Below are 27,466 nucleotides of genomic sequence, written 5' to 3' on the forward strand. Positions count from 1 at the left end.
GGTGCACACTGTTCATACTTTTTATTCAGCTACAAAAGAACTGGCCAGACACAACTGTTATGTGAATGAACCATTTGATAATATTTAGCAAAATAGAGTCGATATGTGTATACATCAGTTGAGTAAACAGAGCAATGTAACTTGATAAGACTAAAAAATGAATGTTTAAATGTACAAAATCTGCACTGTCAATTATTATCATACTCACAGGATATTCACAGCATGAAAACATAAGACCAAACCTACTGGATAAACAGAGTTTATAATCCAATCTCTCTCTATCAATTAATCTGACTAATTTCAAGCACTTCTATCTGTAATCACTACATGTAAATGAATTGTAAAATGTGGGACACCAATTGCTTCTATCATAGTTGAAATGTGCATGATGTGGTAAAAATTTGTGTAAAAACAGTACTTTTAATTGAAAAATGAATTAACGTGTTTTAAAGAAGTTAAACAGTAATGCAACTAAGGTAGAAAATAGTAATCAATATATGCACTCCAAAACGCATTAGTACTGCGGGCTAGGTCTGGATCAAAGACCGACCTCCCATATATGATCAAATAGGCAACTCCATTTAAGTATATCAAAAACACGGAAAGAAGAGAGTTTAAAGCCTGGGATATATATCAAACGTACAAATTTTTATTAACATATACAGACATACAATTATATAAAAAATATATGCATATAATACAATATATTAAAAGGACGAAACTCTAGTAAAAAGGTTCAGGAAGCAGATATCGGCAATATTGATATATAGACTGGGTTGGCTATATTGTCACAAAAGCAAAGTCTCTCAAGTACGTTAGGGAAATCCCTCCTATAGAACGTAGTAGAATTGAATGGCCTCAATATAGAGTAGCAAAGTTGCATAAATCTCGATATTAAGTATAGCACATGGACAGGGGGATTCCAAATATCTAACTCAGATACTTAGTGAGAGAATACATTGGACAAGGCTTACCCATAGTTTGTTGAAGTGGCAGTCCGATAAGTGCTCCAGCACAAAAGCCCCAACGCGCGTTTCGCTATTATGTTGCTTCCTCATCTCCCCCTGTGCTATACTTAATATCGAGATTTATGCAACTTTGCTTTTGTGACAATATAGCCAACCCAGTCTATATATCAATATTGCCGATATCTGCTTCCTGAACCTTTTTACTAGAATCTCGTCCTTTTAATACATTGTATTATATACATATATTTTTTATATAATTGTATGTCTGTATATGTTAATAAAAATTTGTACGTTTGATATATATCCCAGGCTTTAAACTCTCTTCTTTCCGTGTTTTTAAGGTAGAAAATAGTTGGTTAAAGGGAAGGTGTCATGAAAATTTTTTTTTTTTTATATATGTTATTGCTTTTAGTATGTCATTAAAGTACATTTTATTTATTTGTGTTTTTGTGTTGTACTTTTTTCTTATTTCTTTCTTTTACTTCTCTATGGGGGCTGCCATTTTTTTTTTCATCTCTATACAGTATGTGTCGATTAACGACACATACAGAGATGGAATACGGCACATACATCCCCATAGAAAATGCGAACGGGAGCCGTTCTGTTCACTATAGCGTACTCCGTCTGTGTGGGAACAGCGCATGCGCCGCTCCCACACAGTCCAAAAGGATGGTCTTCAGCAGAGCGACATCCGGTGCAATTTTCATGTGGACCGTAAGCCGCGGCCGGACAGTAAGATGACTACTTCCGGTCGCGGCTTCCGTCCATATGTTCAGAAGCAAGGACTAGGAGCAGAGGCAGCGGCAGAGGCAGCGGCAGCGACAGCAGCGGCGGCAGGTAAGTTATGATTGTGTATGTGATGTGTATGTGTATGTTCGTGTTATACTGTCTGATTAACACTTTATCTAATCCTCCTACACTGTGCATTCGCTCAAAAAATGGTGGCACACAGTGTAGGAGGTTTGAACATTCAACCCCCTCCTTTCTCCTGGCACTAGCCAGGATAAAGGAGGGGGGATTGTTTCAGGACACTAGAGCGAGTGTGTCTTCTCCAATTTGGCAGCATAAAGCAATGAGGTTGCTTTACCACATGCCAATGCTGCAATTTTGGGAATTGCTCCCTCTAGGGACCAGCACATGGAAATGCTATGAATTAGAATCTAATTTATAATATTTCCTGACGTGTGAAAAAAATGTAAAAGATTAGAACAATGTGTAATCATTTATATACTAACAGTTTAACTAAAAAAATATATATATTTTTCTAGCGACACATTCCCTTTAACCTCCCACAGAGCATAGGAACAGGTATTTGCTTGAACGAGGACCTGTGTTTATGGCTCTGTCAGTGCCCTCTCTTAGAATGCTATGTGACTAGCACTAAAACATTTTGTAATGTTATGTTCAAGGTTACCAATAGCATCAATCTATATTTGAATGCACCTTGTAATTGTGCAGATATTCCCTGTCTATTAAACTGAATATAAACATTTTTAGATTTAAAACTAAACATTTTTGAAAAATATGTTCCCACAGATTATTTTGGCTTTGCTGACAAAAATTTATTGAAACAGAATCACTAAAGAAAAGTTTGAGAAGGAAGCAATTGAGCACAATTAACAAGAAAGGTCAGACTGTCATCAGATAAGAACAACGCTTGGAAAGTCAGGGTCACTGAGGTTGCAAGAAGCTAGAGACAAAACAAACAACATCCTACAATGGCAAAAGAAATAAAACACACAAATGAGAAGCATAAATCTGTTTGAAATATAGAGCTGTAAACTTAAAGACTAAACCCTTCTTTGTCCTCTTGCCCAGAACTGAAATAAAGTATTATTTTAACTATAGTGTTCCTTATTCCTTAATTTTAAGATGAAATCCCTGGGAACAATTTATCCATTGCTTTGGGACATATAAATCCCATATCCCTATTATGACCCTATATTTTAGTGACCATTTATGACAATGCTAAATGTATACGTATTTACATAATCACCTAAAGTCTTTTTAATACGCTTTACTTTTAATAAATGCTCCCAGCAACTTCTTCAGTTTTCAGTAAATATCACTTCATTTTACATATGCATACTAGCTAACAATTAGAGTTGTTTTTTTGCTAAAATAATTAGAGATGGATAGATAGATAATCAATTAACAATTTGTTCTAAATGGTTAAATTTACCAATGCATTTACTGTACAAATTGATGTGTAGCCTACTTTTTTTCTTATGTAAAACTTTACTAAAAACAAATTTAAAAAAATAATTCTGGTATTGTAGTTATAAGTTAGATGATGGATAGATAGACAGACAGCACACCTCCTTAATGGATCTATTGACAGTATATTTTAGACACTAATCAGTGCACCCTCAACTGATATCACCTCAGGTATAATTTTTGGGAAAGTAACAGAGCACATAGCTTTAGGGAGCGCAAAATTATCCGTTCCAACTGGGCTATATTCCATGTCCGATTGCTTAGAAATTGAAGATTTCAAAATTGGGTGTACACTAAAGTTTTTGAAGAAGAGATAAAACTGAATCTAGACAAGTTTGGAAAAAAGGTGTGAGGCCCAAATGTACAATTACACAAGACTATGAGTCTATGGTTTGAGAAATATACACTTTACAGATTAAGAGTTGGTGGCTTCCTTCCTAGAGAAGGATCTGCTAGTGATCAGTGGGTTATCACTGGGGGAAGCTGTAGGCAGCGAAACCTTTCTCCCACAATACCCGCACATGGGGTACTACATAGTACCCATTCAGGAGAATGAGAAACCATGTTATACATGGCCATGTTTAATCTTCCAGAGTGACATTTTGCAGCAGCTCTCCACTTTGACAGGGGACCACCTCTATAATATCCATATACCCTAATAGGGCATATAAGCAGGGGTTGTCCTAATGGAAAAACTCTATGAATGATAAAGACTGAATACCTGTGTCATCTTCAACAGTAAAATAAGGATTTGGTGACTAACAGGCAAAGTTTCAAACAAAAAGCCATATTTTAAACTGGCAAATGGGAAAAAGAGGTTAAAATTAGCTAGAAATGTGGATTAGATTTACACAGAGTGCAAGGAACAATGATGGAATGGCCAGCACAATGAATAGATCTCATCCTTATTCACTCATGGAAGAGCTTTATTATTAAGATCAGAGAAAAATGTCCAACAAGTCAGTCACACTTCTGGGAAGAAAAACAAAAATCATCATTAAAACTTCTCCTGAATATCTTTAAAAACTGTCAGTTAGAAATTCAAATTTCTGCAAAACTGCAACTGCTATAAATGATGAATCATTTAAAGAACATAATTATTGAAGAATAGAAAAGTTGCATTAAATAAAAATAATTTATGACATCAGTTATGACATAGAGTATGACATAACTTTACTTTTAAGAATCTCAGATCCTTTTTTTATTTGTTTTTCCAAAATTGAGGAGATGATCTGTACACAACCTAAACAGGATCCCCTAGTGGCAGCAACAAGAAATAAAGATTATTTTTTTTTACAAGCTTATGCTGTAGGTAATTCTTAGCCCATTGGTCTTAAACCTGTGGCTCTCTAGCTGGTGTAAATCTATATCTCCCAGCATGCTCTGACAGTCACAGGTTGTCAGGGCATGCTAGGATTGGTAGTTTTACAACAGCTGGAAAGCCACAGTTTAGAGACCACTATCTTAGCATAATAATTTCTATAGTATTCTAAAGTGTTAATTGTTCTTTCCACAGTACAATAACACTATACAGAATATATAAAGCATTGTTGTAGTGGAATTTTTATCTCAAAGGTGAAATGTCTATGGCTTTCTTAACATTCCAAGAATCAATGGTACAACTTCATCTGAAAGGATATTAACAGCCATTGTAACAACAAACTAGCTGTCCTTGGCTAAACACAAATCTCTTCAGTAAAATATTAGTGTACTATTCTAGGTCATTTTACAAGGTCCAGTACCCAGCCTTTACTATAATGCATAAATCAAATGCAAGTCATACAAACGACTTTAAAGGTCAGGATGCTTACATGTCTAGCTCAGGCTGAATGTGCACGATAGTTGTGATATCACTTACACATCTGCACAAACTAGTGCTTTGGAAATGCAGCAAACGAATGTATGAACATCATGCCATAACATTGTGAGCTATTAAAGCACAGTGTAAACTAATTTAAATGGGAAAAACATTCAATTAAACAGTTTTTCACAGATTGGGACTTTCTAAAAATGAAGATGAAATTTCTATGAAAAGCTTTTAGTGAAATTTACTCCCTCCACAGTTGACTTGACAAATATTGCATTGAAAAATCAGTATATCTACATTAAACTATTAGGCCTCATTTGTCACTCAGCCTCACATTTTATCATTGTGCTCCATAAAAAGGGCATGAAAGCACATCTTGAAACCCCAGTCTGCTTTAAAACCATTGCCTAGGAGATACCTTGCTGATGCAGTAGAACTACCTTGTGTCTTGTAGCTGTGCTCATTCTTGCCATAGTGGACCTGTGATATAAATCTGTCTTCCACAACCTCACCTTTGTAGCAGAGTTTGGTTGTTCTTCACCCAGTTTTAAGCCTCCTACATATCAAAAATGATGATTATTATCACCTGTTTGGTATAATTAGTTAATCATACATCTGACCATAATCCTACAAAATCCATGACTTTGTGCAAATCCAGAAGAATTTATGCTGTTTTGAAGGCAAAGGCAGCAAATACTGATTTGATTTAGATTTCTCTTCTGTTCCTTCACTTTGCATTTTGTTAATTGATAAATAAAAACTATTGACACTTCTAGTTTTGAAAGCATTCTTACTTTACAGTATTTTTCCACAACTGCCTAAAACATTGCACAGTACTGTATATATGAGGCACTATTTTAGGGGGGAACCCTGTGCAGCACAATTATTGGGGACACTATGTGTGACACTATTTTAAAGAGCACTATGGGAATACTATTTAAAAATAAACGGGTAATATTGTATCAGTAGCAGCATAACAAAGTATAATGGTCTACTACCAGGCACAATACTGGGGCAGCAGCAGTCTTAGTATTAGGGGCAGTAGGCTAGCTCTATGTAAGACATTGGCACTGGTAAAGAGGGCAGCAGGATGAGGAGCTTGTGCTGCTAGAAAGTGCAAATATGATGAGGAGCCAAAGACATCTGGGTGGCAACTCTGCAGAAAAAAGTGGTGGCCTGGACAAGTCATCACGGCGGCCTGGTCAGAATGGAGAAGAAAAAAGAACGACTCCAAACAGAGAAGACATCACCTGTGAGTCACTGAATGTCATTGTTTATTCTGTCTCTGACTATGTATTCGATTAATTCATAAAGATATAGCCGTCTTTATCTTGACTTTTAAATACACAGTGGCAAGATCCTTTATCTTGACTTTTTCAATGACTTTTCAATGGCATTTGTTGCGTGGTATCTGCAGCAAGTTATCAGAGTCAAGATAACGATGGCTACATTCGTAGGTCTTCAGCGAGATGATGGGTGTTTGTAAAAAGCAGCAACTCCTAGCATGCCCTTACCATTGTTCAGCTCATACTGGGAGCTAGTTTCACATGATACATCTATGACTGTTACACAAGAAGGGGTTACACTGACCTCATAATTCATCACTTTAATGATCATAGTTCTGGTAGCATATTTATTAATTGTACTTAGTCCTGGTACGATTTTTGTTAACTATGCTTAGTTCTCGTACCATATTCGTGTACTGAGCTTAATTCTAATACAGTTTTTAGGAACTAACTTAATTCTGATACAGTATTTATTTACTGAGGTTAATACTGGTGCTGTATTTATGTACTTAGCTTTGTTCTGTGCTGTCATTGGTTCTGGTGCTGTATTTACATACTGAGCTTAAAACTGGTGCTGTAAATATGAACTAAGCTTGGTTCTGGGGCTGTATTTATGTACTGAGCTTTGTTCTGGTGCTGTATTTTTATGCACTGAGCTTTGTTCTGGTGCTGTAGTTATGCACTGAGCTTTGTTCTTGTGCTGTATATATGTAATGAGTTTGGTTCTAGTACTGTACATATGTATTAAGCTTAGTTCTGGTGCTGTATATATGTACAGAGCTTGATTCTGGTGATGTATATATGAACTGAGCTTGGTTCTTCTACTCTATTCATTTAATGAGCCTGGTTCTAGCATTGTATTTATGTACCGGGCTTGATTCTGATACAGTATTGATGTACTGTGTTTGGTTCTGGTACTGTATTTATGTATTGAGCTTAGTTCTGGTGTCGTATTCGTGTACTGATTGAGAACAGATGCCAAAGGCAAGGAAACCCTCTTTATTTTGTATTCGTGTACTGAGCTTAGTTCTGACTCTGCATTTAGGTACTAAGCTTGGTTATGGTGCTGTATTCATGTACTGAGATTGGTACTGGTGCTGTATTTATGTACTGAGCTGGGTTCTGGTTCTGTATTTATGTACTGAACTTGGTTCTGGTACTTTATGTACTGAGCTTGGTTTTGGTACTGTTTTTCTGTATTGAGCTTAGTTCTGGTTCTGCATTTATGTACTGAGCTTGGTTCTGGCACTGTATTTATGTATTGAGCTTTGTTCTGGTGCTGTGTATATGTACTGAGTTTGGATCTGGTACAGTAGTTATGTACTGACCTTGGTTCTACTATATCTATGTACTGGGCTTAGTTTTTGCTCTGTATTTATGTACTGAGCTTGGTTCTGGTGCATTATTTATGGACTTAGCTTGGTTCTGATACTATATTTATGTACTGGGCTCAGTTATGTTTATGTATGTTGCTTTGTTCTGGTGCTGAATTTATGTATTGAGCTTGGTTCTAGTGTTGTATTTATGTACTGAGCTTGGTTCTTCTGCTGTATTTATGTACTGCGCTTGGTTCTGGTGCTGTATTTATGTATTGAGTTTTGTTCTGGTGCTGTATTTATATATTGAGCTTGGTTCTAGTTTTGTATATATATTGAGCTCCGTTCTTGTGCTGTATACAGTGAAGGAAATAAGTATTTGATCCCTTGCTGATTTTGTAAGTTTGCCCACTGTCAAAGACATGAACAGTCTAGAATTTTTAGGCTAGGTTAATTTTACCAGTGAGAGATAGATTATATAAAAAAAAAAAAAAAAGAATATCACATAGTCAAAATTATAAACAGGGTGGGCCATTTATATGGATGCACCTAAATAAAATGGGAATGGTTGGTGATATTAACTTCCTGTTTGTGGCACATTAGTATATGGGAGGGGGGAAACTTTTCAAGCTGGGTGTTGACCATGGCGGCCATTTTGAAGTTGGCCATTTTGTATCCAACTTTAGTTTTTTCAATGGGAAGAGGGTCATGTGACACATCAAACTTATCGAGAATTTCACAAGAAAAACAATGGTATGCTTGGTTTTAACGTTACTTTATTCTTTCATGAGTTATTTACAAGTTTCTGACCACTTATAAAATGTGTTCAAAGTGCTGCCCATTGTGTTGGATTGTCAATGAAACCCTCTTCTCCCACTCTTCACACACTGATAGCAACACAGCAGAAGAAATGCCTCCCGATCTGACCCCCTTAGACTTTTATCTTTGGGGTCATCTGAAGGCAATTGTCTATGCTGTGAAGATACGAGATGTGCAGCAACTGAAACTAAGGATACTGGAAGCCTGTGCTAGCATTTCTTCTGCGGTGTTGCTATCAGTGTGTGAAGAGTGGGAAAAGAGGGTTGCATTGAAAATCCAACACAATGGGCAGCACTTTGAACACATTTTATAAGTGGTCAGAAACTTGTAAATAACTCATGAAAGAATAAAGTAACGTTAAAACCAAGCACACCATTGTTTTTCTTGTGAAATTTGCGATAAGTTTGATGTGTCACATGACCCTCTTTCCATTGAAAAAACTAAAGTTGGATACAAAATGGCCGACTTCAAAATGGCCGCCATCGTCAACACCCAGCTTGAAAAGTTTCCCCCCTCCCATATACTAATGTGCCACAAACAGGAAGTTAATATCACCAACCATTCCCATTTTATTTAGGTGTATCCATATAAATGGCCCACCCTGTATATTTATTTGCATTGTGCACAGAGAAATAAGTATTTGATCCCTTTGGCAAACAAGACTTAATACTTGGTGGCAAAACCCTTGTTGGCAAGCACAGCAGTCAGACTTTTTTGTAGTTGATGATGAGGTTTGCACACATTTTAGATGGAATTTTGGCCCACTCCTCTTTGCAGATCATCTGTAAATCATTAAGATTTCGAGGCTGTCGCTTGGCAACTCGGAACTTCAGCTCCCTCCATAAGTTTTCGATGGGATTAAGAGGTCTGGAGACTGGCTAGGCCACTCCATGACCTTAATGTGCTTCTTTTTGAGCCACTCCTTTGTTGCCTTGGCTGTATGTTTCGGGTCATTGTCGTGCTGGAAGACCCAGCCACGAGCCATTTTTAATGTCCTGGTGGAGGGAAGGCGGTTGTCACTCAGGATTTGACGGTACATGGCTCCATCCATTCTCCCATTGATGCGGTGAAGTAGTCCTGTGCCCTTAGCAGAGAAACACCCCCAAAACATAATGTTTCCACCTCCATGCTTGACAGTGGGGACGATGTTCTTTGGGTCATAGGCAGCATTTCTCTTCCTCCAAACACGGCGAGTTGAGTTAATGCCAAAGAGCTCAATTTTAGTCTCATCTGACCACAGCACCTTCTCCCAATCACTCTCAGAATCATCCAGATGTTCATTTGCAAACTTCAGACGGGCCTGTACATGTGCCTTCTTGAGCAGGGGGACCTTGCGGGCACTGCAGGATTTTAATCCATTACGGCGTAATGTGTTACCAATGGTTTTCTTGGTGACTGTGGTCCCAGCTGCCTTGAGATCATTAACAAATTCCCACCGTGTAGTTTTCGGCTGAGCTCTCACCTTCCTCAGGATCAAGGATACCCCACGAGGTGATATTTTGCATGGAGCCCCAGATCGATGTCGATTGACAGTCATTTTGTATGTCTTCCATTTTCTTACTATTGCACCAACAGTTGTCTCCTTCTCACCTAGCGTCTTACTTATGGTTTTGTAGCACATTCCAGCCTTGTGCAGGTCTATGATCTTGTCCCTGACATCCTTAGAAAGCTCTTTGGTCTTGCCCATGTTGTAGAGGTTAGAGTCAGACTGATTAATTGAGTCTGTGGACAGGAGTCTTTTATACAGGTGACCATTTAAGGCAGCTGTCTTTAATGCAGGCACCAAGTTGATTTGGAGCGTGTAACTGGTCTGGAGGAGGCTGAACTCTTAATGGTTGATAGGGGATCAAATACTTATTTCTCTGTGCACAATGCAAATAAATATATATAATTTTGACTATGTGATTTTCTTTCTTTTTTATATATATAATCTATCTCTCACTGGTGAAATTAACCTAGCCTAAAAATTCTAGACTGTTCATGACTTTGACAGTGGGCAAACTTACAAAATCAGCAAGGGATCAAATACTTATTTCCTTCACTGTATATGTACTGAGCTTGGTTCTGTGCTTTATATATGTACTGAGCTTTGTTCTGGGGCTGTATATATGTACTGAGCTTGGTTTTGGTGCTGTATTCATGTACTGAGCTTGGTTCTAGTGCTGTATTTATGTATTTAGCTTGGTTCTGAGAGTAAATTGATGTACTGGGCTTGGTTTTGGTACTGTATTTATCTACTAAGCATAGTTCTGATTCAGTATTTACATACTGGTCTCAACATTGACTACCCACTTAATCTATTTAGGAAATGATTCCCTTTCCTTATGTGTTTTATTGTTATGATGACTAGCCACTTGCACATGTTTCTACTCCCTGGAGTGACTGCCATACGACTCCGGCTATACGTAGGATTATTGTGTAATATATTTTACATTCAGTTTCCATTATGATATATATTTTTTATGAATAATTTTTTAATTAGTATTTTTCTCACAAATTTCTACCGGGTAACAGCTGAACTCTCACCAACCGAGACTATGTTCTTAGGGCCTGTTCACATCACCGTTCGCTTTCTGTTCCGGGGTTTCGTCGGAGGTTTCCGTCGGGTGAACCCCGCAACGGAAAGTGAAACCACAGCATCCGTTTCAGTCGCCATTGCAATAGCGGAGTCGACTGCTCTATTGATTCCGTCGGAAAACCAGAAACCTGCCGCAATGGTGACAAACGGAAACCATTAGCGATGTTTCCGTCACCATTGATATCAATGGTGACTGAAACGGAAGCTGTGGTTTCACTTTCACTTTCCGTTCCGGTGTTCACCCAACGGAAACTTCCGACGGAACCCCGGAACGGAAAGTGAACGGTGATGTGAACAGGCCCTTACTCTCCATCCGCGTGATGTGTTAAATTTGGTTGTGAAATATTGTTGCAGATATAGCAGCATTTTTTTCTGACAGCTCTTTTATACACTTCAATGATACCATATATTTTCCTTCAGGAATTTTGAGGCAGATTTTGAATTGACAGCGTTATGTGACGTTTTTGTTGTTTTTTTTTAAGCAATTGAAGTTAATGCAAAAGACGCAGGTAAGAAAGCACTCCAAACGAGCGGCGCAGGTATTTTCTGCCTCCTATTAATTTCAATTGGAGGTCAGAGGTGGAAACCACTTGAAGACCATCAGCCCCCCACTCACAGTAAAATTACCATCAGCCCCCCACTCACAGTAAAATGACCATCAGCCCCCCTTTCACAATAAAATAACCATCAGCCCCCCACTCACAGTAAAATAACCATCAGCCCGCCACTCACTAAAATGACCATCAGCCCGCCACTCACAGATTCCCCCTGTAGATAGTGCCACACAGCCCCCTGTAGGTAGTGCCACACAGCCCCTTGTAGGTAGTGCCACACCCCCCCCCTTGTAGGTAGTGCCACACTGCCCCCTCGTAGGTCACAGCATTGGGGATTCCACTCCAGGAGAAGCCCCTGATGTCTCTGTCCATTTCTGGACAGTGACGTCAAGGGCTTCTCCTGGAGTGGAACCCCCGGTCACATCGTCGGCAACGCTGTGGATGGGGATTCTGCTTCAGGAGTTGCTTCTGATGTCACTGTCCATAAATGGACAGAGACATCAAGCGCTCCGTCCAGGAGCAGAATCCCCGGCCACAAGGAGATTCCGCTCCTTCAGGGAGCTAAAGTGGCTCTAGTAGATAGCAGAGCGGGGAGATACCTCCCTGCTCTGCTACAGTGTTCAATAGTATCTGCGTCCTAAGGATGCAGATACTATTGAATGTGGCATCGCTACCGCTGTAGCAGCCGCAGCGGCTGCTAGTGGCGCCGGCGGCTATTGGGAGCCATCCCAACGGCTGACACAGGCGCCCTCATACCCGGTGTCACTGCTAGCAGTCGCTATGGCTGCTACAACAGTAGCGGCAACACTGAGAGAAGACGCGCCCAGGCGGAGAGGCAGCTGCTGAGTCGCAGGGCCCGGGAGCTTCTGAAACAAGCAGGGGAAGAGAGCCAGCGCAGCATCCCCTTTCACCTGTTGGAGTGAATAAAGATTGATAATCAATTCTCCTGTTAAGTATAGGAATAATTGCACAGTTAGAGAAAGTAGATCCTTTGGATTGTCTGAGTACAATCCTTGTATTCGAATATAAAATGTAATGCAATACCTCCTCCCCCCCCCGCCGTGTATATCTTTGAGACTTGATTAAATCCGTTATAGTTTGGTAACAAATGCGCAATATTTTTTCAACAAATCCGCAATCATTAAGTGATGTGAAAAGTGCTGCACTTCTGGTTAATCAATAATGTTAACTGTGCCATTAGCATTGTAAAAAATAAATATATATACAAAAGGTGAATACTGAAATGCTTTGCATGTAATTAACATAAAAATTAAATAATTAAAAACAGCAATGATGTATAGTTAACAATATTTCTACATGTAATTTTAGCATTGTACTGAGAATGACCAAAAAGCTTTGGAACACTTTAGCAGTATCCACAGGTGCAAAAACAAAGGCGCGTTTTTCATTTCACAAACAATTTTATGACTAAGAGTATCAAATATGTATTTGACATTACTCTGCCAGAATAGGAGCAAACAATGTGGAAAGTGATAGCTGGAAAGTATATGATGGCTGTTGCTCCACAAGTCAGCTTGATTTTTATATCATCTGGAAGCTGGTTGTCCTTGGATCTCATGTTTAAATGTAGTTTGCAGTTGGGTTACACCATGAGCACAACTATAAGAGTTCACTAAACTATAATATACAAAATGCACAAAGTGTAACACTTTAAATGTCTCTAAGTTAATGAACTTGGTTAATGAAGTTGTAAATTGTAAAAGAAGAAAGAAAAAGTAAAACAACAAAAATAGTGTAATCAAATACATGACAACATGATTTTATTTATATAGTGTTTAGAATTATTAGGGCTAAAGTATATAAAAGTAGTAAAAAAAAACAAAAAACTTCTGTACATTGTTGCTCTACTACTTTTTAATCATGTAAAGTCTCGCAAGAAACTAATTTGAAAGGAGAAGACATGTAGAAAGTGCTTTTAGTGTAAAATAATAATGTAATATCCATTGTTTTATATCTTATTTCTATGCTTAGATTTAATGGCTCAAAGGGGTTGTCTGATTTCAGCAAATTAATGTTATTTTTCGTATGATGGACAAACAGGTGCTTAGAAGACACTGCTCTGATACACATACTGTAAGGGTATGTTCACACGTCTTAACAAAATACGTCTGAAATTACGGAGCTGTTTTCAGGCGAAAACAGCTCCTGAACGTCAGACGTTTTTGCAAGTGCACGCGTTTTTTGCGGCATCCATTACGGACGTAATTGGAGCTGTTTTTCAATGGAGCCAATGAAAACGGCTCCAATTACGTCCCAATAAGTGACATGAATTTCTTTGAGGCAGGCGTCTTCTTACGCGCCGTCTTTTGACAGCGACGCATAAAATTACACCTCGTTTGAAGAGGACATCATAAGACCCATTGCAAGCAATGGGCAGATGTTTGCAGACGTATTGGAGCCATCTTTTCAGGCGTAATTCGAGGCATAAAATACCCGAATTACGTCTGAATATAGGCCGTGTAAACATACCCTAACTGTAACGAGCTATGCAGCTGTCTGTCTCTGCTTGGGACAGTGGCTCAACCCTCCTGTCCAGAGGCCCCTCCTGTCCAGAGGCCTGACTGTGACAATAGCACAAAGCCAAAAATGTATTTTCACAAAAAAGAATAATATTACTGTACTTCAATAGGCTTCCATAGCCAAAGGGCCATATAGCAACTGCCACAGCTGTAGATATGTAACTTTATTAGCGAGTAGAGAAATATACTACTAATTTATACTCGCATTTCCTGATCAGGCACTGTGTCACATTATTTGTTAACTATTCCTTACCCCTGGAGGACGCAACTATTTGGCCTTCAGGTCCCAGCAATTTTTTTTTCGTTTTTAATTTTCAGCACTTTAAGAGCTATAATTTTTTTCTTCCATCGACATAGCCGTATATGGGCTTTTTTCTTCTTTTGTAGTACGAGTTATATTTTCAAATATACCATTGGGGTACCTACAACATATTGATTAACTTTTATTTTTCTTTGGAGCGACAGCAATTTTGCAATTGTGATTTTTTTGGTTTTAGTTTTTTTTATGTCATTCATCATACAGTAAAAATAAAATGTTATCTTTATTCTACGACTCATTATGATTATGCAAATATCAGCTATAAATATTTTTCTAATATTATTTATACATTTTTTTATCTACTTTTTCACAATAAATTAATTTTTTCATAAAAAAAATAGTCTTTGTTTTGCTACATTCCGAGAATCATAACCTTGTTTTGTTTACCGTTAACATAGCTTTATGAGGGCATGCTTTTTGCAAGACAAGTTATCTTTTTCAATGGTACCATTTTGGCATACATATAACTCATTGAATAACTTTTATAATTTTTTTCTGCCACAGTGTTTTTGGAAGGTTTTTTAAAGTTGTTCAACATGCGGTATAAATAACAATTTAAAGAGGAAGTCACTAGTTTAGTAATGCCCAATCTCCTAGCTAATATAATAGGCTTTGTCATACTGATAACACTAGTGAAAATTGTGTCCCAAAACGTTTATTATTATGAGCTTTTTTCTAAATATGCAAATGAGGCTATACTAGACAAGTGGGTGTCAACACCAGTGATTCTCCTGAGGTGGAGCTATGTAAAGCTGCTTCACACAGTGTGAGAGACTGAGGCTGGAGGGAAGGGGGATCACTTCAAATAGCCATATCTTCAACCATGGACCACCAAGAACAGCGGTTCTGGTGGCATATGAAAGATGAGATTCTAGTCTTTCAAATCCATTAGGATCGCAGTTCTAGCTGTCAAATAACTAGAGGCATCACCAGTTGAAAAAACGGTAGGGAATGGAAGCTGCACACTATATGATCATGCTGTGTTGATGGGCCAGGAAGAGGAGAACTGTATGATGCTAAATGGACCGGGTCATACAGAAAACATTACACCGCCCACAGTGAAAAGAAAGAGTAACCTCCCATTTAGCAAGTACAGAAAAATTATCATATTTAGGAAAATGCACATAACTTTGCCAATAATAAAAGTTTTTGAAAAAAAAATCACACTGTAGTTATCCACATCATATCGCCTATTAAATTATTTAGGAAATAGGGCATACAAAAACTAGTGACAGATCCTCTTTAACTTTATTATATGGCACATTATGAATGCAACGGTATCAAATATGTCCATATTTTTACTTTCACTTTCTTTTGCACTATAAGTGGATTTTCAATGAGAAAATTGTTTTTTCTTACTTTTTTCTATAAAACATTTTTATAAACTTAATTTAATTTTTATTTTATTTTAGTCCACTAGGGGACTTGACCCTGGGATCTCCTGATTGCTTCAATATTACACTGCAAAACTTCTGTATTGCAGTGTGTTATTGCCTGTCAGTGCTTTAGTGACAGGCAACCCATTTTGGCCCTTCCAGATGGCGCTGGTGGGTTGACACAACGAACCCTTCCCTCTGTCTAACTACTTAGATGCTGTAGTTGCTTTTGACCATGGTATCTAAAGGGTTAAGTGACCGGAAACTGAGGTATATCCAATTCCAGTCATTACAGTGGAATGTTAGCTGTTAGGTACCCACTGGCAGGGCCGCCATCTGGGCAGTACTAGTGGTACTGCCGTCAGGGGTCCTGCCACATGGCTGAAAAAAAGAAGCCCGTCGGACTGGCAGCCCCCCCGCCCCCCTCGTGGGCCCCCACTTGTTCCCCCTGTCTGTCTATCTATCTATCTATCTATCTATCTATCTATCTATCTATCTATCTATCTATCTATCTATCTATCTATCTATCTATCTATCTATCTATCTCATCTCCTATATATCTATCTGTCTATTCATCTCATATATATCTATCTATCTATCTATCTATCTCATATCTATCCCATCTCATATATTTCATCTCCTATCTTTCTCATCTCTTATCTTTCTATCTATCTATCTATCTATCTATCTATCTATCTATCTATCTATCTATCTCATATCTATCTAATTTATATTGATATATAGTTTATTTCTACGCTGGAGCTACACAACGACTTTGGCCACAACACCGGTCCCATGGCCAAAAATCGCTTTGTCCAGTAGCCTACATCACAAGTAAAATTACTGTAACCACATTCACTGTCATTACTTGCCATGTAGGCTACGGAACATAGTAATCTTTGGCCGTGCATCATGTCTCGTGGCCAAAGTCGCCGTGTCGACCCAGCCTAAAACTGTAGTATATATCAATATAAATGAGATGATAGATAGATAGATAGAGAGAGAGAGAGAGAGAGATAGATTAGATAGATAGATAGAGAGAGAGGTAGATAGATAGATAGATAGATAGATAGATAGATAGATAGATAGATAGATAGATAGATAGATAGATAGATAGATAGATAGATAGATAGATAGATAGATAGATAGATAGATAGATAGATAGTGTTAAGGATCTGCGAGGCACAGCTTCTGTATCCACGCCCATAGGTAATCAGTCTGCACCTGTTTCTATGTCTGTGAGACTGACTCCATCTTCCACCACTCAGGATGGCAGGCTTAGGAGTGGGAGAGCCTATCACAGCCTGGCCATACGGAGCTAGCTCCCGCCCTCTGTCTATTTATACCTGCCTTTCCTGTTCCTCCTTGCTTGTTCCCTACTCTCCTGCTCTGCATTTGACACCTCGTACTCTCCTGGTTTGACTCGGCTCGTTTACTACTCTTGTTGCTCACGGTGTTGCCGTGGGCAACTGCCCCATTTCCCATTGTTCTGTGTTTCCTTGTCTGGTTGTCTGTCGTGCACTTACTGAGTGTAGGGACCGTCGCCCAGATGTACCCCGTCGCCTAGGGCGGGTCGTTGCAAGTAGGCAGGGACTGAGTGGCGGGTACATTAGGGCTCACTTGTCTGTTTCCCTATCCCTGTCATTACATAATCACAAGCCCATATACCTACTCTACCCTGGTCCCTCACACCACTATGGACCCCCTTGAGACCCTGGTTCAGCAAATGCAGGGTCTCTCCCTACAGGTCCAGGCCCTGGCTCAGAGGGTCAACCAGCCTGATGCTACCATGGTAGTGCCCCTCATCTCACCTCTTGAAACCCCCCTCAAGTTGCTTGACCGGTTGTCAGAGGACCGGAAGACTTTTCTCTCCTTTCGGGAGAGTTGTAGGCTCTATTTTCGTTTAAAGCCCCACTCCTCAGGTTCTGAGAGCCAGCGGGTGGGTATAATTATGTCCCGGCTCCAGGAAGGGCCCCAAGAATGGGCCTTCTCCTTGGCTCCTGACGCCCCTGAACTTTCCTCCGTTGATCTTTTCTTTTCTGCTCTCGGACTCATTTATGACGAGACTGACAGGACTGCCTTTGCCGAGAGTCAGCTGGTGACCTTACGTCAGGGTAAGAGACCTGTTGAGGAGTATTGCTCTGACTTTAGGAAGTGGTGCGTAGCTTCTCGGTGGAATGATGGAATGACCCTGCCTTGAGGTGCCAGTTTAGGTTGGGTCTGTCGAACGCCCTGAAAGACCTGCTAGTTAGCTATCCCTCTTCTGACTCCCTAGACCAGGTTATGGTTTTAGCGGTATGACTTGACCGACGTCTCAGGGAACGACAACGTGAACGTTTATGTGTTTTCTCCTCTGACTCCCCCATGATGCCTCCCGAGGTTCCGTTGCTTCGTTCTTCCACGGAAGACTCGGAGGTACCTATGCATCTCGGGGCCTCCGTGTCCCCCCAACAACGTAGAGAGTTCCGCAGGAAGAATGGTCTCTGCTTCTATTGTGGGGATGACAAGCATCAAGTGAACACCTGTCCTAGGCGTAAGAATAAGCAGCCGGAAAACTTCCGCGCCTAAGTTATCATCGGGGAGGTCACTTGGGTGCACAGGTATTTCCCGTAAATATGAAACGGAATAAAATCTTGCTTCCCTTTCAGGTCTCTTTTGGTGGTAGGTCTGCTACCGGCAGTGCCTTCGTGGATTCAGGGTCGTCTGCTAATATCATGTCTGTGGAATTTGCTATGTCCCTAGCTATGTCTTTGATTGATTTGCCTAAACCTGTCCCGGTAGTGGGTATCGACTCCACTCCTCTTGCTAATGGTTATTTTACACAGCATACCCCTGTTTTTGAACTCCTTGTTGGCTCCATGCTTTTGGAGCAGTGCTCTGTACTGTTGATGCAGGGATTATCGTCCGATTTGGTTTTAGGCCTTCCCTGGTTGCAGTTGCATAATCCCACGTTTGACTGGAATACTGGGGATCTTACCAAATGGGGTAATGAATGCTTGACGTCATGTTTTTTTGTTATATCTATTTCTCCCCCTGAGGAGGTGAACACGCTACCTGAGTTTGTTCAGGACTTCGCTGATGTGTTCTCTAAGGAGGCCTCCGAAGTGTTACCTCCTCATAGAGAATACGATTGTGCTATCGATTTGGTACCAGGAGCTAAGCTCCCTAAGGGTAGGATATTTAATCTCTCTTGTCCCGAACGTGAATCCATGAGAGAGTATATCCAGGAATGCCTGGCCAAGGCTTACATTCGCCCCTCTACTTCTCCGGTAGGTGCTGGCTTCTTCTTCGTAGGGAAGAAGGATGGTGGTGTTAGGCCATGCATTGACTACCGTAACTTCAATAAGGTCACTGTAAGGAACCAGTATCCCCTTCCCTTGATTCCTGATCTCTTTAATCAGGTTCAGGGGGCCCAATGGTTCTCTAAGTTTGATCTATGGGGGGCGTATAACCTTATCCGCATCAAAGAGGGGGATGAGTGGAAGACTGCGTTTAACACGCCCGAAGGTCATTTTGAATACCTCGTCATGCCCTTTGGGTTGTGTAATGCTCCCGCGGTCTTCCAGAATTTCATAAATGAGATTTTAAGAGATTCCCTGGGGGTATTTCTTGTAGTGTACCTTGATGACATACTTGTGTTTTCCAAGGACTGGTCCTCCCACATTGAGCATGTCAGGAACAGATAGGTATAGATCAGCAGCACAGGACAAATTTTCAGAAGGGTGCACGTCTCCTGGGTCACAGTCCAAAGTGGCCCCTCAGTCAAGGTAAAAAAAGAAATGGAGACAGCACTACTAAATTTTCAAAAGTGAAGATCCTTTATTCCACGGTGCAACGTTTCAGCTCAACACGAGCCTTTCTCAAGCTTGAGAAAGGCTCGTGTTGAGCTGAAACGTTGCACCGTGGAATAAAGGATCTTCACTTTTGGAAATTTGGTAGTGCTGTCTCCATTTCTTTTTTACCTTGAGCATGTCAGGAAGGTGCTCCAGGTCCTTCGGGAAAACAAACTGTTTGCGAAGACCGAAAAATGTGTGTTTGGGGTGCAGGAGATACCATTTTTGGGTCAAATCCTCACTCATCATGAATTCCGCATGGCCCCCGCCAAGGTCCAGGCTGTGGCGGAATGGGTCCAACCTGCCTCCCTGAAGGCATTACAGTGCTTCTTGGGGTTCGCTAATTATTACAGGAGATATATTGCTAACTTCTCGGTCATCGCTAAGCCTCTTACGGACCTCACTCGCAAGGGTGCTGATCTCCTCCACTGGCCTCCTGAGGCTGTCCAGGCTTTTGAGGCCCTTAAGAAGTGCTTTATCTCGGCCCCGGTGTTGGTTCAGCCCAACCAAATGGAGCCATTTATCGTGGAGGTTGACGCGTCCGAGGTGGGAGTGGGGGCTGTCTTGTCCCAGGGTACCAGGTCCCTCACCCATCTCCGTCCCTGTGCCTACTTCTCCAGGAAGTTTTCGCCCACTGAGAGTAACTATGATATTGGCAACCGCAAACTCTTAGCCATTAAATGGGCATTTGAAGAGTGGCGCCACTTCCTGGAGGGGGATAGTTACCAGGTAACGGTCCTTACCGACCACAAGAATCTGCTTTTCCTAGAATCGGCCCGGAGGCTAAACCCGAGACAAGCTCGATGGGCGTTATTTTTTACCAGATTAAATTTTTTGGTTACCTATAGGGCTGGGTCTAAAAATATTAAGGCTGATGCACTGTCGCGTAGCTTCATGGCCAGCCCTCCTTCGGAGGAAGATCCTGCTTGTATTTTGCCTCCAAGTATAATCATTTCCTCTATTGATTCTGATTTAGTCTCTGAAATTGCTGCTGATCAAGGTTCAGCTCCCGGGAACCTTCCTGAGAACAAGCTGTTTGTTCCCCTGCAATTCCGACTAAGGGTACTTAGGGAAAATCATGACTCCGCACTATCTGGTCATCCAGGCATCCTGGATACCAAGCACCTCATTGCCAGAAACTATTGGTGGCCTGGGTTGCCTAAAGACGTTAAGGCCTACGTCGCCGCTTGTGAGGTTTGTGCTAGGTCCAAGACTCCCAGGTCCAGACCAGCGGGCTTACTACGTTCTTTGCCCATTCCCCAGAGACCTTGGACCCATATCTCCATGGATTTTATCACCGATTTGCCTCCATCTCAAGGCAAGTCGGTGGTGTGGGTTGTAGTAGACCACTTCAGTAAGATGTGCCACTTTGTGCCCCTCAAAAAACTACCCAATGCTAAGACGTTAGCTACCTTGTTTGTCAAACATATCCTGCGTCTCCATGGGGTCCCTGTCAATATTGCTTCTGACAGAGGGGTACAATTTGTTTCTTTGTTTTGGAGAGCCTTCTGTAAAAAGTTGGACATTGATCTGTCCTTCTCCTCTGCCTTCCATCCTGAAACTAATGGCCAAACCGAGAGAACTAATCAGGCTCTAGAACAATATTTAAGGTGTTTTATCTCTGACTGTCAATATGATTGGGTCTCATTCATTCCCCTCGCCGAATTTTCCCTTAATAACCGGGTCAGTAACTCGTCAGGGGTCTCCCCCTTTTTCTGTAATTTTGGGTTTAATCCACGGTTCTCCTCCATTTCACCTGGTAGTTCCAACAATCCTGAGGTAGAGGTCGTTCATCGGGAACTGTGCACAGTCTGGGCCCAGGTTCAGAAGAACCTAGAGGCGTCCCAGAGCATACAAAAAACTCAGGCAGATAGAAGACGTTCTGCTAACCCCTTGTTTATGGTCGGGGATCTGGTGTGGCTATCGTCAAAGAACTTGCGCCTTAAAGTCCCGTCCAAGAAGTTTGCTCCCCGGTTTATAGGGCCATACAAGGTCATTGAAGTCCTCAATCCTGTCTCCTTCCGACTGGAGTTACCCCCATATTTTCGAGTACACAACGTGTTTCATGCCTCCCTCCTTAAACGCTGCTCCCCGTCCTTGGCTCCCTCGAGGAAACCTCCTGTCCCCGTTCTCACCCCTGAGGGGGTAGAATTCGAGGTGGCCAAGATTGTGGACAGCAAGATGATCCAAGGCTCCCTCCAGTACCTGGTCCATTGGAGAGGATACGGGCCTGAGGAGAGGACTTGGGTACTCGCCCGGGATGTTCACGCTCGGGTATTGGTAAGGAGGTTCCACCTTCGTTTCCCCAATAAACCAGGTCCATCTAGAAAGGGTCCGGTGGCCCCTCATAAAAGGGGGGGTACTGTTAAGGATCTGCCAGGCACAGCTTCTGTATCCACGCCCATAGGTAATCAGTCTGCACCTGCTTCTATGTCTGTGAGACTGACTCCATCTTCCACCACTCAGGATGGCAGGCTTAGGAGTGGGAGAGCCTATCACAGCCTGGCGAGACGGAGCTAGCTCCCGCCCTCTGTCTATTTATACCTTCCTTTCCTGTTCCTCCTTGCTTGTGATTCTTCTCTGTTGGTTTCCTGGCCCTGCTGCAGCTTCTTGAAATACTTGTCCCTGCTTCGTATTGACCCTGGCTTACTGACTACTCTTCTGCTCTGCGATTGGTACCTCGTACACTCCTGGTTTGACTCGGCTTGTTCACTACTCTCCTGCTCTGCGTTTGACACCTCGTACTCTCCTGGTTTGACTCGGCTCGTTTACTACTCTTGTTGCTCACGGTGTTGCCGTGGGCAACTGCCCCGTTTCCCTTTGTTCTGTGTTTCATTGTCTGGTTGTCTGTCGTGCACTTACTGAATGTAGGGACCGTCGCCCAGTTGTACCCCGTCGCCTAGGGCGGGTCGCTGCAAGTAGGCAGGGACTGAGTGGCGGGTAGATTAGGGCTCACTTGTCTGTTTCCCTATCTCTGTCATTACAGATAGATAGATAGATAGATAGATAGATAGATAGATAGATAGATAGATAGATAGATAGATAGATAGATAGATAGATAGATAGATAGATAGATAGATAGATAGATAACAGGAAAAGAAGCCCAAAAACAAAACAAAAAGCAAGACATGTAGGTTTGAAGAGTAATAGAATAACAACTTGCTTTTAAATTGGCACATGGCTAAAACTCTCCTATTTTCGGTTGTGCACTGAAAATTCACTACAAATTACAATATAACTCATGTGAATGGGGTTTACCTTTCTTTTGAAGGATGGAATAGCGTAATAGACTCTGCTATTCCTTCCTGTGAGATCACCCAAAAAAAGTATACCGCTGCTGACATCACTATATGGACAGTAATGCCAGGAGCTTCCCAATGCCGGTGTCCACAGGCAGAGCATCGCAATCGCTCTGCCCTTGGACTTTGGTCCTGGGGAAACTCCTGACATCACTGTCCATATATGGACATCAGAAACAGCACCAGAGTCCCTGGGCAGAGCACTAGTAGAACCTAAGCCCGGGGACTCCAGCTCTGGGAATGCTACTAACGTCACTCTCCATTTATGGACAGAGACTTCAGGAGTTTCCCCAGGGCCATTCCCTGGGCGACGTAACCCACTATATGCCATACAGTGGGATATGTTTAGGCTGAATTGAACAAAATCCAGGGCATTAACCAGTCATGTGCCTGACCCATGGTTTCGTTCACTGTAATTGACATCTCTACGAAAATCAGTTAACGTACATCACGTAAAAACGAGAGCGCACCACTTTCCGTTGCCCAACCCTCGGTAATGGAGGGGGCTCAGACTCCTTGGCTGTATAGGGTCACAGCTCCGGTGCCCACATCATCAATATGATGTACACGTACAGCAGTTCACAGGACTGACCTGCTTGCTGTGACGTTCTATTACATCATAGGGCGGGAAGTGATTGATTACGCACTCTAGTGCTTGTTGTGAATGATGACAAGCCTCGGGAAGTGGTGTGGCTTGCATCCAGTAAAACTTTTCCTCAGTTCTTGGTGCTTGGCTTATTGGCTCGGCTCTATTAGGGCAGAGCTGTGATCTGGGACTACAGTTAGATGCAGTGCCCACATCCTTGGTTCAGGATGCTGATCTCTCCCTCCCAACTACTGAGCTGCAGACTGCTCAAACAAGTACATTATAATCATTATTATTAAACCACCAGTGAACATCAGGTAAACCCCCGCTGTAGCCATTCACTGGTTTAGCTGTACCAGAGCAGCGGCACTGGAGTGGCAGGAGATTAAACACATGAGTATTATTATTTTTTTTAATATTATCAACTTTCCTGCCTTTAGTAACATTTTTTAAAATCCCCCGACAACCTGTTATATATATATATATAATATATGTGCAAGCAATCACAATGCTACCCATTAAACCTTTAACTACTAACTGACGAAGTGCAGTAGGATATTCTGCATTTGAACACACAAATACAGTGCAAAACAGCGGATACTGAGTCACACCTGCTCTTAAGTTACATTCGCAATCCTATGAAAAACATACAAAAATCAAATCTTAGGTTTTGCAAAGTTCATATAACTCTACCCTCACAATATCAAATAACTATACTAGTAGGGAAAGTACCAAAATATTTCATTTTACTCCTCAATATTTTATGACATGTTTTAATAAATCCGAGCAGCTGTTTCCAATATGAGTTTATTTTCAAAATATGCTTGACTTTTTTTTTTTTCATTCGGGAGGAAACAGGTGAATAAAACACTAGTCATGTTGTAAACAACTAATTTACTATGAGGGTACAGAATGCGTTGAGGATGCCCTTTAGAGTGACCCTTCAGTTTTAAAAACTGGGATCCCACACGTCATAAGCAGTCCCAGTGTTCTCCTGCTTTAAAGCTCAGAGATCTCACAGATCCCCACTGGTGCAAACTTTGGAATGTCTTTATTGAATGTCTACAGTTTGGTAAGAGAATGATAAGGTTGTAACACTACAGGGAAATCTGATACACTGTTTTATGCCTAATGCAGGGCCCGAGTGAGAGGTGCATTCAAAAAATACCAGACAAGTCATGCGCCGCCCCCCTCAGGCCCTGCACTAGGCATGACATCAATTTTTCCAGGAATGTTTCTTTAAAACCAGTGGGTCACTTTAAGTCTAAGAGTATTCATAAACTCTGCAACCTGAGCAGTCCATATAAGATTAGAAGTCTACATTAAAGTGACCCTCCAGTATTAAAAACTTCTAAAATATTAAAGAAGAATGTTTAGTTTAACTCAGAGGAGTCTATGAGCCTAGAGCCCACACATCTGTAGGGGCCCTAGTGTTCTTTTGCATATAGTGGTTCATCTGCACTTTTTTAGTTTATCTAGATTAGTTCCTTTAAGACTAATGGGTCATATTAATGGACACTAAATTTTCAAACAACTTATGCTAATCTAATGGTATACCTGATAAATATCAACATTGTAATATACTTACTGTGAAAATGTAGTTGGTTTATCCATGCAAATTTTGTGTGAAGTTACTGCCACTAGGTGTCTCCCTTCCTGTATTCTGCTGTACACCCCTGGTAGTCAAATAAAATCCATCCCTAGTTACAGTTTAGACTGCAGGAAGGGGGTTGTCTTTTCACAGTCTGCATTTAGAAATCTATGGAGAGGGGAGGAGGAGCAGGACAAAGGAACAGAGAGAAAAAGAGCCCGGTTACCCTCTTAATGAGATTTTTCTATCTGTACATAAGGAATAACACTATTTCTGGCCATTATATGACTTGTATTCTGTATTTTTTTAGCAGTTTTCCCCTCTGCAGACCTTCTCTTTTAAATTCTCAGTTGTCTCTGAGCTAATGGGAGCTGCCTACGGGCGATCATGTCTGTCATACACAGCACATATAGAAGAGGATAATCCTGCACTCCTATCTCTATCTATAACATACAGTATATATATATATATATATATATATATATATATATATATATATATATATACATATATAAGCTGCAGCAGCATGGAGGACATCATACAGCAGGCTTTTCTAGCTTAGTTATCTAATGACATGCTATGGTCTCATACCCAAGACATTTTTTTAGGCTCTTTTGTATGGTTCACTGGCTTTATGTTGCTTCCATTATCAAATTTTTAACATATTATATGGCTATTACCATAAACAATACAATGTCTGCATGAGCTTATATTTTGTGTGTGTTGTTTGCATGGAGGTACATTCTCTGTATTTGGGGTTTGTCATCTTCCAGTATGCCCACTTTTTCTCCACCATTTTAATTGACTGTTTTACTGTAATTTATTGTTCACTTTATTTTATGTTAAAGGGATTTTTCCATCAGGGACATTTATGATATATCCTCAGAATATGTCATAAATGTCAGATAGATGCGAGTCCCACCCCTGGGAACCACACCTATCTCTAGAACGGGGCCCCCTAAACCCCATTCTGCCTTTCTGTGTTGCGACTGAAGCGTGTGATTTCCGACCATGAAGAAGAAAACAGCTTTGCTCGCTGAGCTACGCTGTTTCCGTAAGCCCCATAGTAGTTTATCGCAGTTACGAAAAGCAGCACAGAATGCGAGCAATAGCTGTTTCCTTAACTACCATTCAGTTATAGGGGACTTAGGGCCTGTTCACATCACCATTCGCTTTCCGTACCGCGGTTTGCATTAAGTTTTGCATCCGTGCCGGGCCGGGCAGATCCGGACAGTGACATCAGCGGCAACTCCTGAAGGGGAATCCCCATGTGTTCGGGGATTCCGCTTCAGGAGTTTCCCCTGATGTCACTGCCCAGATATGGACAGAGACATCAAGAGACAACACGGGGATTCCGCTCCTTCAAGGAGCTAAAGTGCGGCTAGCACATAGCAGAGCGGGGAGATACCTCCCCGCTCTGCTATAGTGGCGTCGCTACAGTAGTAGCAGCCGCAGCAGCAGCTGCAGCTGCTAGCGGCGCCATCGAAGGTGTCGCCGGGCCAGGGTGCTTTTCAAGCAGGGGAAGGGAGCCAGCGCAGCGCTCCCTTCCACCTGCTGTACACCCCGGCCCTGCCACACAGTGTACAGCGATGCCATTCGTCAGAATGGCATCAACTCCTCCTCCTCACATGCACTCTGCGCTGTGAGGAGGAGGAGATAGAGCGCAAGCTCCGGAAAACCCGGCCATCACTCGGGACACATCCCGGTGATGGCCGTGTATTACCCGGCTCCATAGACTTCTATGGGAGCCGGGCGGCCGGGTACCCGGGCGAAGATAGAGCATGTCCTATTTTTTGACGGCCGGTTTTCCGGGCCGTCAAAAAATCGGTCGTGTGAATAGCCCCATTAGGGGTCTATTATTCCTAATGCAGCCGGGTGCCGGCCGATTTATGAACGGCCGGCACCCGGCCGGGAAACTGTGCCGTGTGAAGACCTCTGCTTATTAACCATTTTAAGCATGTAAATAATCTCAAAGAAATGTAATAATTTACATTGAAGATGGTAGCAATCATCATCAGCGTAGTTAGTAACTACTGCTGCCATTACTATTTACTAACATCTCCACGACTATTAATGCTACTATAAAGTATTGTTATATCAGCACATTAAAATAAGTTCTTTGCTATTATCCACCCCATAAACATTTGAATGTGAACTGTTGCTACAAAAGAGCAATAGACTGTATCCATGAAATAACAGGAGTGTTTTTTACTGAGCTCCCCTGTCTAACATACATATAGTCATTAAAAAGACGTTACAAGCATCATTTACTAGATGCCACAGCCTTGATTTCAATGCAGCTCCACAGTTTGTTTTCCATCTGCAAGCAATTTTTGAGAATTGGTAGGTAGTATAAGAGATGAGCAGAGTAAAGTTA

General features: G+C 41.4%; 1 protein-coding gene and 1 long non-coding RNA gene across 2 annotated transcripts in view; one reads left to right on the forward strand and one right to left on the reverse strand.

The window, feature by feature from the left end:
- Nucleotides 1-2,811, forward strand: part of LOC142760959 (uncharacterized) — a 58,832-nt gene extending 56,021 nt beyond the window's left edge. Inside the window, exon 4 of the long non-coding RNA XR_012883464.1 lies at nucleotides 2,505-2,811. This is a non-coding gene — a long non-coding RNA (uncharacterized LOC142760959). The remainder of the gene's footprint in view (nucleotides 1-2,504) is intronic.
- The window catches only part of BMP5 (bone morphogenetic protein 5), a 139,100-nt gene that overhangs the window by 92,376 nt on the left and 19,258 nt on the right, over nucleotides 1-27,466 (reverse strand). The gene's annotated exons all lie outside the window — the stretch shown is intronic.

The sequence above is a fragment of the Rhinoderma darwinii genome, chromosome 4 (assembly GCF_050947455.1).
Source record: "Rhinoderma darwinii isolate aRhiDar2 chromosome 4, aRhiDar2.hap1, whole genome shotgun sequence".
Lineage (NCBI taxonomy): Eukaryota > Metazoa > Chordata > Amphibia > Anura > Rhinodermatidae > Rhinoderma > Rhinoderma darwinii.